At 40.4% G+C, this 9,635-nt stretch overlaps 1 long non-coding RNA gene across 1 annotated transcript in view; it reads right to left on the bottom strand.

The window, feature by feature from the left end:
• Positions 1-295: 295 nt before the first annotated feature.
• Positions 296-9,635, bottom strand: part of LOC149126866 (uncharacterized) — a 42,917-nt gene continuing 33,577 nt past the window's right edge. Inside the window, exon 3 of the long non-coding RNA XR_016234431.1 lies at positions 296-733. This is a non-coding gene — a long non-coding RNA (uncharacterized LOC149126866). The remainder of the gene's footprint in view (positions 734-9,635) is intronic.

Raw genomic sequence — 9,635 nt, 5'->3', positions numbered from 1 at the left:
ATTAGCAATCTTACAGGACCTCACGCTTGGTGGGCCAGCAAACCAGGGGCAGTTGACAGCAAGCTATTTATTTCCTAGCATTTGGATCCCTCCCCCTGTTCATCATTGGCTAAATAACAGGGTTGCAATCTTCTCAGCATATGCTTCACCTATTTTGGCCGCTAACATCATGACTGGAAAAAAATTGAGGTGCATGCAACCTTGTAGTCTTTGGAAAAAAAACACAAACATTTACTTATAAAAGTGTGGGATGGTGGAGAGAAGTTTGTGGGCAATACATCTTTGAGCAGAGTAGCATATATGGGACAGGAATATGGGCTTGTCTAGAAGAGTAATGTATTGGCTCACACAAATTCACAGTCATGCAAAAAATTCAAAATTTAAACTGTGAGATCACTAAACTCTCCCATTCCTGAAAACTGCCTGGAGAGCATCTATCATAAACTGCCAGCATGTCTATATCCTCTGGAAAATAAGAATTCCCCAAACACACCCCCTGACAGTCTTAGCCTAGTATTCTCTCCAGTAGTGTTACAGATTCCAAGAAGTAGACTGGGGGGTTTGCTCCCTAAAAACTTGCAATGGAACTCAGACTAGTCGCTATGTCTTTGGTTTCCAGTTACCATTCCATGATAAGCAAAGTCTTCTATCATCCACCCTACACACACTCCAGCACAGGATGCTCACAAAGCTCCAGGGGTGAGTTGCAGGTCCTTTCAAGAGTTGCTGTCTCCTACAATACACATCAGGAGGAAGCTAAAATTAGGAATGGAGCCAAGATTAAATACAAGAAATCCTATATGGGATGTAGACATCCAAACCCACACCTATGCATCCAACTGTTAATTACTATAACATTTAAAAGGAAATGCATCACAAAATATCTATACAGGGATATTTGTGCACATAATGTATGAAAATGTTAGCTATAACAAGAAATGAAGTATTGGACAAGGCATAGAGATGCAGAATGTGTATGCTATTGTAAATGCCATCAACTCAGACTAAATGGCTATATACCATCAACTCAGACTAAATGGCTATATACTTAGGATGTTATCTGAACCCCAGTGTTAACATACTATGGATAATTTCTAAAGATTTATTTTATTTCAGAGGCAGAGTGACTGAGAGGCAGAACTGGATCACTCCCCAAATGGCCAAAATGGCTGAGGCGAAGGCTACACCAGGCAGAAGGCCATACCCAAGAGCTTCCTCCAGGTCTCACATGGGTGCAGGGACCCAAACACTTGAGCCATCCTCTGCTGCTTTCCCACACATAGTATTAGGAAGCTGGATAGAAAATGGAGAAGCTGGCAGGGAGCAGGCAAGATGGTGGAATAGGAAGGGAGCACACTGATAGTCTGGGGAGAGACAGTTTAATAAAAGTGGAGATACTGCAGGTTCAAGGAAGAGTAGGGGAGGAAACAGCAGAAGAAACTCTTCCAGAATGCGTGATTCACAGCGGACCTGCGTGGAGAGTGTGGGAGCCCACAGTTCGGGACACCTGAGGCAGACTCAACACACCAGCGCTGGAACGCGAGGTGAGCCGAACCTCAATAGCGCGAGACACCGGCAGGCAAGCGGAGAGAGGAGACTAGAGGGAACGAACCCCGGGGGGGAAAAGTTCACCAGGCTAACTGGAAGAGAGAGAGAGAAAAAAAAAGGTGACTGGTACGGACACGGGTTTCTCTCTCTCCGCTCACCTCTCAAGGGCGAGCAAGACAAAGAGCAGGCGCCATCTTGGACATACATCATAAGCAGAGCGACCTCAGGTCTGCACCGGCCCTGAGCCTAGCAGAAAAACCTGACTCTGGGCGGGGCGAATTAACAGGAGATTAGGACCTAGTAAATTTGTGGTGCTACTGAACTGAGACTGTGAAAAAAGAGACGGTGGGGGAGAGAACTCACGGAATTCACGTGAGCACTCTCCAGAGATGCTACAATTCCGTAACTTTGGCAACCCAGTGGGAGACTGAAGGAGAATTTGAACCCACTCCAAGGGCCGAACAGATTCCTTGTGTGGTCCTTGAGAAAGAGCTTCCGATCTCTGGCTCCTGTGGGTATATCATTTGCCTGCTAACTACCTCCAACTTCGTCCAGCTGTGCGGAATTACTTCCCTTTTGAATCAAAAAAAGAAAGAGAGAGAGAGAGAGAGAGAGATTTACCACGCCTAACCTGGGAGTGTCACCTTTGGCACACCAAAGAGAGCTCTCAGGCCACACCCATCTCAAGCCCTAAGGCTCCATCAAAAACAGATAGTCCACTTAATCTAGAGTCATAGTATAACAAGAAAAAGCACCACAGTAAAGAAACCAAATATCTCCAATATGACAAATAACAAACGCAAAAACCAAGGTAATAAAAACAAGGAAGTCACCATGACGCCCTCAAATGAAAAAGACACCCCAATTCAAGATTATGAAGATGATGACATAGAAGAAATGCAAGAAGCAGATCTCAAAAAATTGATAAGAACATTAAGAAGTTCTCAAAAACAAATTCTTGAACTACATAAAGCCTTAATGGACAAGATAGAAAATCTCTCTCGTGAAAATGAAATATTAAGGAGGAATCAAAATGAAACGAAACAACTAGTACAACAGGAAACTGTGATAGTGACTGAAGTGAAGAATTCAATAGATCAAATGAAAAACACAATAGAGAGCCTTACAAACAGAATGGGTGAAGCAGAAGAGAGAATATCGGATTTAGAAGACAGAGAACAGGAAAGGATACAGTCAGACCAAAGAAAAGAAGAGGAAATTAGAAATCTAAAACATATTGTCAGGAATATTCAGGATACTATTAAAAAACCCAACATTCGGGTTCTAGGAGTTCCTGAAGGCATGGAGAGGGAGAAAGGATTAGAAGGCCTTTTTAGTGAGATATTAGCACAAAATTTCCCAGGTTTGGAGAAGGACAGAGAAATCCTGGTACAGGAAGCTCACAGAACCCCTAATAAACACGACCAAAAGAGATCCTCACCACGACACGTTGTAATTAAACTCTCCACAGTGAAACATAAAGAAAAGATCCTAAAATGTGCAAGAGAGAAACGTCAGATTACTTTCAGAGGATCTCCAATCAGACTCACAGCTGACTTCTCATCAGAAACTCTACAAGCTAGGAGGGAATGGAGAGATATAGCCCAGGTACTAAGAGAGAACAACTGCCATCCCAGAATATTATATCCTGCAAAGCTCTCATTTGTGAATGAAGGTGAAATAAAGACTTTTCATAACAAACAGAAATTGAAAGACTTTGTGGCCACTCGTCCAGCCCTGCAACAGATGCTTAAAGATGTATTACACACAGAAACATGGCCATCAATATGAAAGAAGATAAAGGAAGGAAACCTCACAGCAAAAGATCACAGGGAATTCAAAGCATATATTAGAACTTATCTTTGGTAAATGGCAGGGCAAAGTTACCACTTATCATTAGTCACATTGAACATGAATGGCCTGAACTGTCCAGTTAAAAGACACCGATTGGCTGATTGGGTTAAGGAACAAAACCCATCTATTTGCTGCTTACAAGAAACACATCTTTCCAACAAAGATCCATACAGACTGAAAGTGAAAGGCTGGAAAAAGATATTCCATGCCAACAGAAATGAAAAAAGAGCAGGCGTAGCCATCTTAATATCGGACAACATAAACTTTACCACAAAAACTGTTAAGAGAGACAAAGAGGGGCACTATATAATGATTAAGGGATCAATACAACAAGAAGATATAACAATTATCAATGTATATGCACCTAACTACAGGGCACCAGTTTATCTAAAAGATTTGTTAACGGACTTAAAGGGAGACTTAGACCCCAATACAATAGTACTGGGGGACTTCAATACTCCACTCTCAGAAATAGACAGATCAATAGGACAGAAGATCAACAAGGAAACAGCAGATTTAATTGACACTATTGCCCAAATGGATCTAACAGATATATACAGAACTTTCAATCCTACAGCTAAAGATTTTACATTCTTCTCAGCAGTACATGGAACCTTCTCTAGGATTGACCACATACTAGGCCATAAAGCAAGTCTCAGCAAATTTAAAAGAATTAGAATCATACCATGCAGCTTCTCAGACCATAAAGGAATGAAGTTGGAAATTAGCAACTCAGGAAACCCTAGAGCATACGCAAACACATGGAGATTGAACAACATGCTCCTGAATGAACAATGGGTCATAGAAGAAATTAAAAGAGAAATCAAAAATTTTCTGGAAGTAAATGAGGATAACAGCACAACATACCAAAACTTATGGGATACAGCAAAAGCAGTGTTAAGAGGAAACTTTATAGCAATAGGTGCCTACATCAAGAAATTGGAAAGGCACCAAATAGATGAGCTTTCAATTCACCTCAAGGATCTAGAAAACCTACAGCAAACCAGACCCAAATCTAGTAGGAGAAGAGAAATAATTAAAACCAGAGAAGAAATCAACAGGATTGAATCAAGAAAAACATTCCAAAAAATCAGCCTAACGAGGAGCTGGTTTTTTGAAAAAATAAACAAAATAGACACCCCATTAGCCCAACTAACTAAAAAAAGAAAAGACCCAAATCAATAAAATCAGAGATGAAAAAGGAAATATAACAACAGACACCACAGAAATAAAAAGAATCATCAGAAATTACTACAAGTACTTGTATGCCAGCAAACAGGGAAACCTATCAGAAATGGATAGATTCCTGGATATATGCAACCTACTTAAATTGAACCAGGAAGACATCGAAAACCTAAACAGACCCATAACTGAGACAGAAATTGGAACAGTAATAAAGGCCCTCCCTACAAAGAAAAGCCCAGGACCAGATGGATTCACTGCTGAATTCTACCAGACATTTAAAGAAGAACTAACTCCAATTCTTCTCAAACTATTCAGAGCAATCGAAGAAGAGGGAATCCTCCCAAATTCTTTCTATGAAGCCAGCATCACCTTAATTCCTAAGCCAGAAAAAGATGCAGCACTGAAAGAGAATTACAGACCAATATCCCTGATGAACATAGATGCAAAAATCCTCAATAAAATTCTCTCCAATAGAATGCAACAACACATCAGAAAGATCATCCACCCAGACCAAGTGGGATTTATCCCTGGTATGCAGGGATGGTTTAATGTGTGCAAGACAATCAATGTGATACACCACATTAACAGACTGCAGAAGAAAAACCATATGATTATCTCAATAGATGCAGAGAAAGCATTTGATAAAATACAACACCCGTTCATGATGAAAACTCTAAGCAAACTGGGTTTGGAAGGAACATTCCTCAATACAATCAAAGCAATCTATGAAAAACCCACAGCCAACATCCTATTGAATGGGGAAAAGTTGGAAGCATTTCCACTGAGATCTGGTACCAGGCAGGGATGCCCACTCTCACCACTGCTATTCAATATAGTTCTGGAGGTTCTAGCCAGAGCTATTAGGCAAGAAAAAGAAATTAAAGGGATACAAATTGGGAAGGAAGAACTCAAACTATCCCTCTTTGCAGATGACATGATTCTTTATTTAGGGGACCCAAAGAACTCTACTAAGAGACTATTGGAACTCATAGAAGATTTTGGCAAAGTAGCAGGTATAAAATCAATGCACAAAAATCAACAGCCTTTGTATACACAGACAATGCCATGGCTGAGGAAGAACTTCTAAGATCAATCCCATTCACAATAGCTACAAAACAATCAAATACCTTGGAATAAACTTAACCAAGGACGTTAAAGATCTCTATGATGAAAATTACAAAACCTTAAAGAAAGAAATAGAAGAGGATACCAAGAAATGGAAAAATCTTCCATGCTCATGGATTGGAAGAATCAACATAATCAAAAAGTCCATTCTCCCAAAAGCGATTTATAGATTCAATGCAATACCAATCAAGATACCGAAGACCTTCTTCTCAGATATGGAAAAAATGGTGCTGAAATTTATATTGAGGCACAAGAGACCTCGAATAACTAAAGCAATCTTGTACAACAAAAACAAAACTGGAGGCATCTCAATACCAGATTTCAGGACATACTACAGGGCAGTTGTAATCAAAACAACATGGTACTGGTACAGAAACAGATGGATAGACCAATGGAACAGAATTGAAACACCAGAAATCAACCCAAACTTCTACAGCCAACTTATATTTGATCAAGGATCTAAACCTAATTCCTGGAGCAAGGACAGTCTATTCAATAAATGGTGCTGGGAAAACTGGATTTCCACGTGCAGAAGCATGAAGCAAGACCCCTACCTTACACCTTACACAAAAATCCACTCAACATGGATTGAAGACCTAAATCTATGACCTGACACCATCAAGTTATTAGGGAACATTGGAGAAACCCTTCAAGATATTGGCACAGGCAAAGAACTTCTGGAAAAGACCCGGGAGGCACAGGCAGTCAAAGCCAAAATTAACTATTGGGATTGCATCAAGTTGAGAAGTTTCTGTACTGCAAAAGAAACAGGAAAGTGAAGAGACAACCGACAGAATGGGAAAAATATTTGCAAACTATGCAACAGATAAAGGGTTAATAACCAGAATCTACAAAGAGATCAAGAAACTCCACAAAAACAAAACCAACAACCCACTTGAGAGATGGGCCAAGGACCTCAATAGACATTTTTCAAAAGAGGAAATCCAAATGGCCAACAGGCACATTGAAAAAATGTTCAAGGTCACTAGCAATCAGGGAAATGCAAATCAAAACCACAATGAGGTTTCACCTCACCCCGGTTAGAATGGCTCACATACAGAAATCTACCAACAACAGATGCTGGCGAGGATGTGGGGGAAAAGGGACACTAATCCATTGTTGGTGGGAATGCAAACTGGTCAAGCCACTATGGAAGTCAGTCTGGAGATTCCTCAGAAACCTGAATATAACCCTACCATTCGACCCAGCCATCCCACTCCTTGGAATTTATCCAAAGGAATTTAAATTGGCAAACAAAAAAGCGGTCTGCATCCTAGTGTTTATCGCAGCACAATTCACAATAGCTAAGACCTGGAACCAACCTAAATGCCCATCAACGGTAGACTGGATAAAGAAATTATGGGATATGTACTCTTTAGAATACTATACCGCAGTAAGAAACAACGAAATCCAGTCATTTGCAACAAAATGGAGGAATCTGGAACACATCATGCTGAGTGAATTAAGCCAGTCCCAAAGGGACAAATACCATATGTTCTCCCTGATCGGTGACAACTGACTGAACACCAAAAAGGAAACCTCCTGAAGTGAAATGGACACTATGGGAAACGGCGACTTGATCAGCATAGCCCTGACTGTTAATGAACAACTTAATACATTATCCCTCTTAGTAGTTTTTTTGTCTGTTCTACTTAATATGACTGGTTTAATTCTGTAATTAATACACAGTTATTCTTAAGTGTTGAAATTTAACTGAAATGTGATCCCTGTTAAACATAAGAGTGGGAATAAGAGAGGGAAGAGATGTACAATTTGGGACATGCTCAAGCTGACTTGCCCCAAATGGTAGAGTTAGAAACATACCAGGGGACTCCAATTTAATCCCATCAAGGTGGCATGTACCAATGCCATCTCACTATTCCAAGTGATCAATTTCAGTTCACAATTGATCATAATGAAAGGACTAAGAGTCAAAGGAAGCACAAAAACAAGTCTAGTACCTGCTAACACTAACCGATAGAATAAATAAAGGGGAGAGTGATCCAACATGAGAAGCGAGATACTCAGCAGACTCATAGAATGGCAGATGTCCTAAACAGCACTCTGGCCTCAGAATCAGCCCTAAAGGCATTCCGATCTGGCTGAAAAGCCCATGAGAGTATTTCAGGCATGGAAAGCCAAGACACTCTGGCAAAAAGATCTCTGTGAGTGAGATCCCAGTGGAAAGAACAGGTCTTCAAAGAAGGAGGTACCTTTCTCTGAAGGGAGGAGAGAACCTCCACTTTGAATATGACCTTGTCTAAACAAGATAAGAGTCGGTGAACTCAAAAGGCTTCCATAGCCTTGGAAACTCATGACTGGAGCATAGGGAGATTACTGATGCCATAGACAGGAGTGTCAATTTGTAAAGTCAACAACAGGAGTCACTGTGCACTTACTCCTCATGTAGGATCTCTGTCCTTAATGTGCTGTACATTGAGACTTAATGCTATAACGAGTACTCAAACAGTATATTTCACTTTGTGTTTCTATGGGGGTGCAAACTGTTGAAATCTTTACTAATGTATACTAAACTGATCTTCTGTAAAAAAAAAAAAAGAAGAAGAAGAAATGATCAATTCCCAACTTGACTCTCCCTGGGATTAAACATGACAATAGGTCTGATCTGATTTCATCATCATTTAAAAAATCATCTGTTATTTTTCACTTTATGTTTGTGTGTGAGCGAACTGTTGAAATCTTTACTTAATGTATGCTAAACTGAAATTCTGTATATAAAGAGAATCGAAAATGAATCCTCATGTGAATGGAAGGGGAGAGGGAGTGGGAAAAGGGAGGGATGCGGGTGGGAGAGACGATATGGGGGGGAAGCCATTGTAATCCATAAGCTGTACTTTGGAAATTTATATTCATTAAATAAAAGTTTAAAAAAATGGAGAAGCTAGGACTCAGATAGGCCCCCATATGGGATGCTGGCATCAAAGGGAGAAATTTACTGCTATGTCACAAACACAGGCCCCTACTGAATTTTCTGTACATGTTTGAGGAATTCAGCCATACTGGTATATTACCTAATAGAAAAAAGTCCTGCCCATTGGTATGTCTTCTTGATACAGACATTTTCCTCTATATACTCAGCTCATAAAGCATCCTAAATACATACAAAGAATAAAATGAGAAGGTATGGCCCTTGGAAAGTGCTTTGATTACCGAGTGGGAATAGATGCAGTTAACCACTGGCCTGGTTGTGTTCAGTGTATGTGGAGGGATTGGTGTAAAGTGTTAGAAAAGCTTTGGCCTTTTTCAGTGCTCTTGGTTGGTTAGGCCCAATGCTTTGGGGCACTATTTCATCACTCTAGTTTCATGGTCTAGCCCTAGATTTCAAGTATTCTATAACAAATTCTGAAGACTTCCTGTTAGGAAAAATTGTTAAAAGTAGAAACTTGGGGCTGGCGCCATGGCGTACTAGGTTAATCCTCCACCTGTGGCGCCGACATCCCATATGGGCGCCGAGTTCTAGTCCCGGTTGCTCTTCTTCCAGTCCAGCTCTCTGCTGTGGCCCGGGAGAGCTGTGAAAGATGGCCCAAGTGTTTGGGCCCCTGCACCCACATGGGACACCACTTTATGGTTTTATAACCATATCAAACTTGAGGGCCTTAAAACTACATTGATGCAATGCATTTTATCTCCAAATATAACATTTTGATCCAACCTATATATCAGGAAATACTTGAATATTTCAAGAGAATATACTAAGGTATTTAGAAAAGTTCAGAGAAAAACAGAATTGCAAACATGAACTGACTTTGTTAAAAAAAAATTGGCTAATCTTTGGGGGCGGAGCCAAGATGGCGGAATAGTGAGGGCGTGCACTGATAGTCCAGGAAAATTTAGTTTAATAAAAGGGGAGTTACGGTAGCCTCAGAAAAAGAACCAGGAAAATATTGCAGAGGAAACTCTTC

This window comes from Oryctolagus cuniculus, chromosome 5 (assembly GCF_051225735.1).
Source record: "Oryctolagus cuniculus isolate XC-2025 breed Fujian yellow rabbit chromosome 5, ASM5122573v1, whole genome shotgun sequence".
Lineage (NCBI taxonomy): Eukaryota > Metazoa > Chordata > Mammalia > Lagomorpha > Leporidae > Oryctolagus > Oryctolagus cuniculus.
The sequence above is the reverse complement of the archived record's forward strand: the minus strand, read 5'-3'. Positions and strand labels throughout refer to the sequence as shown.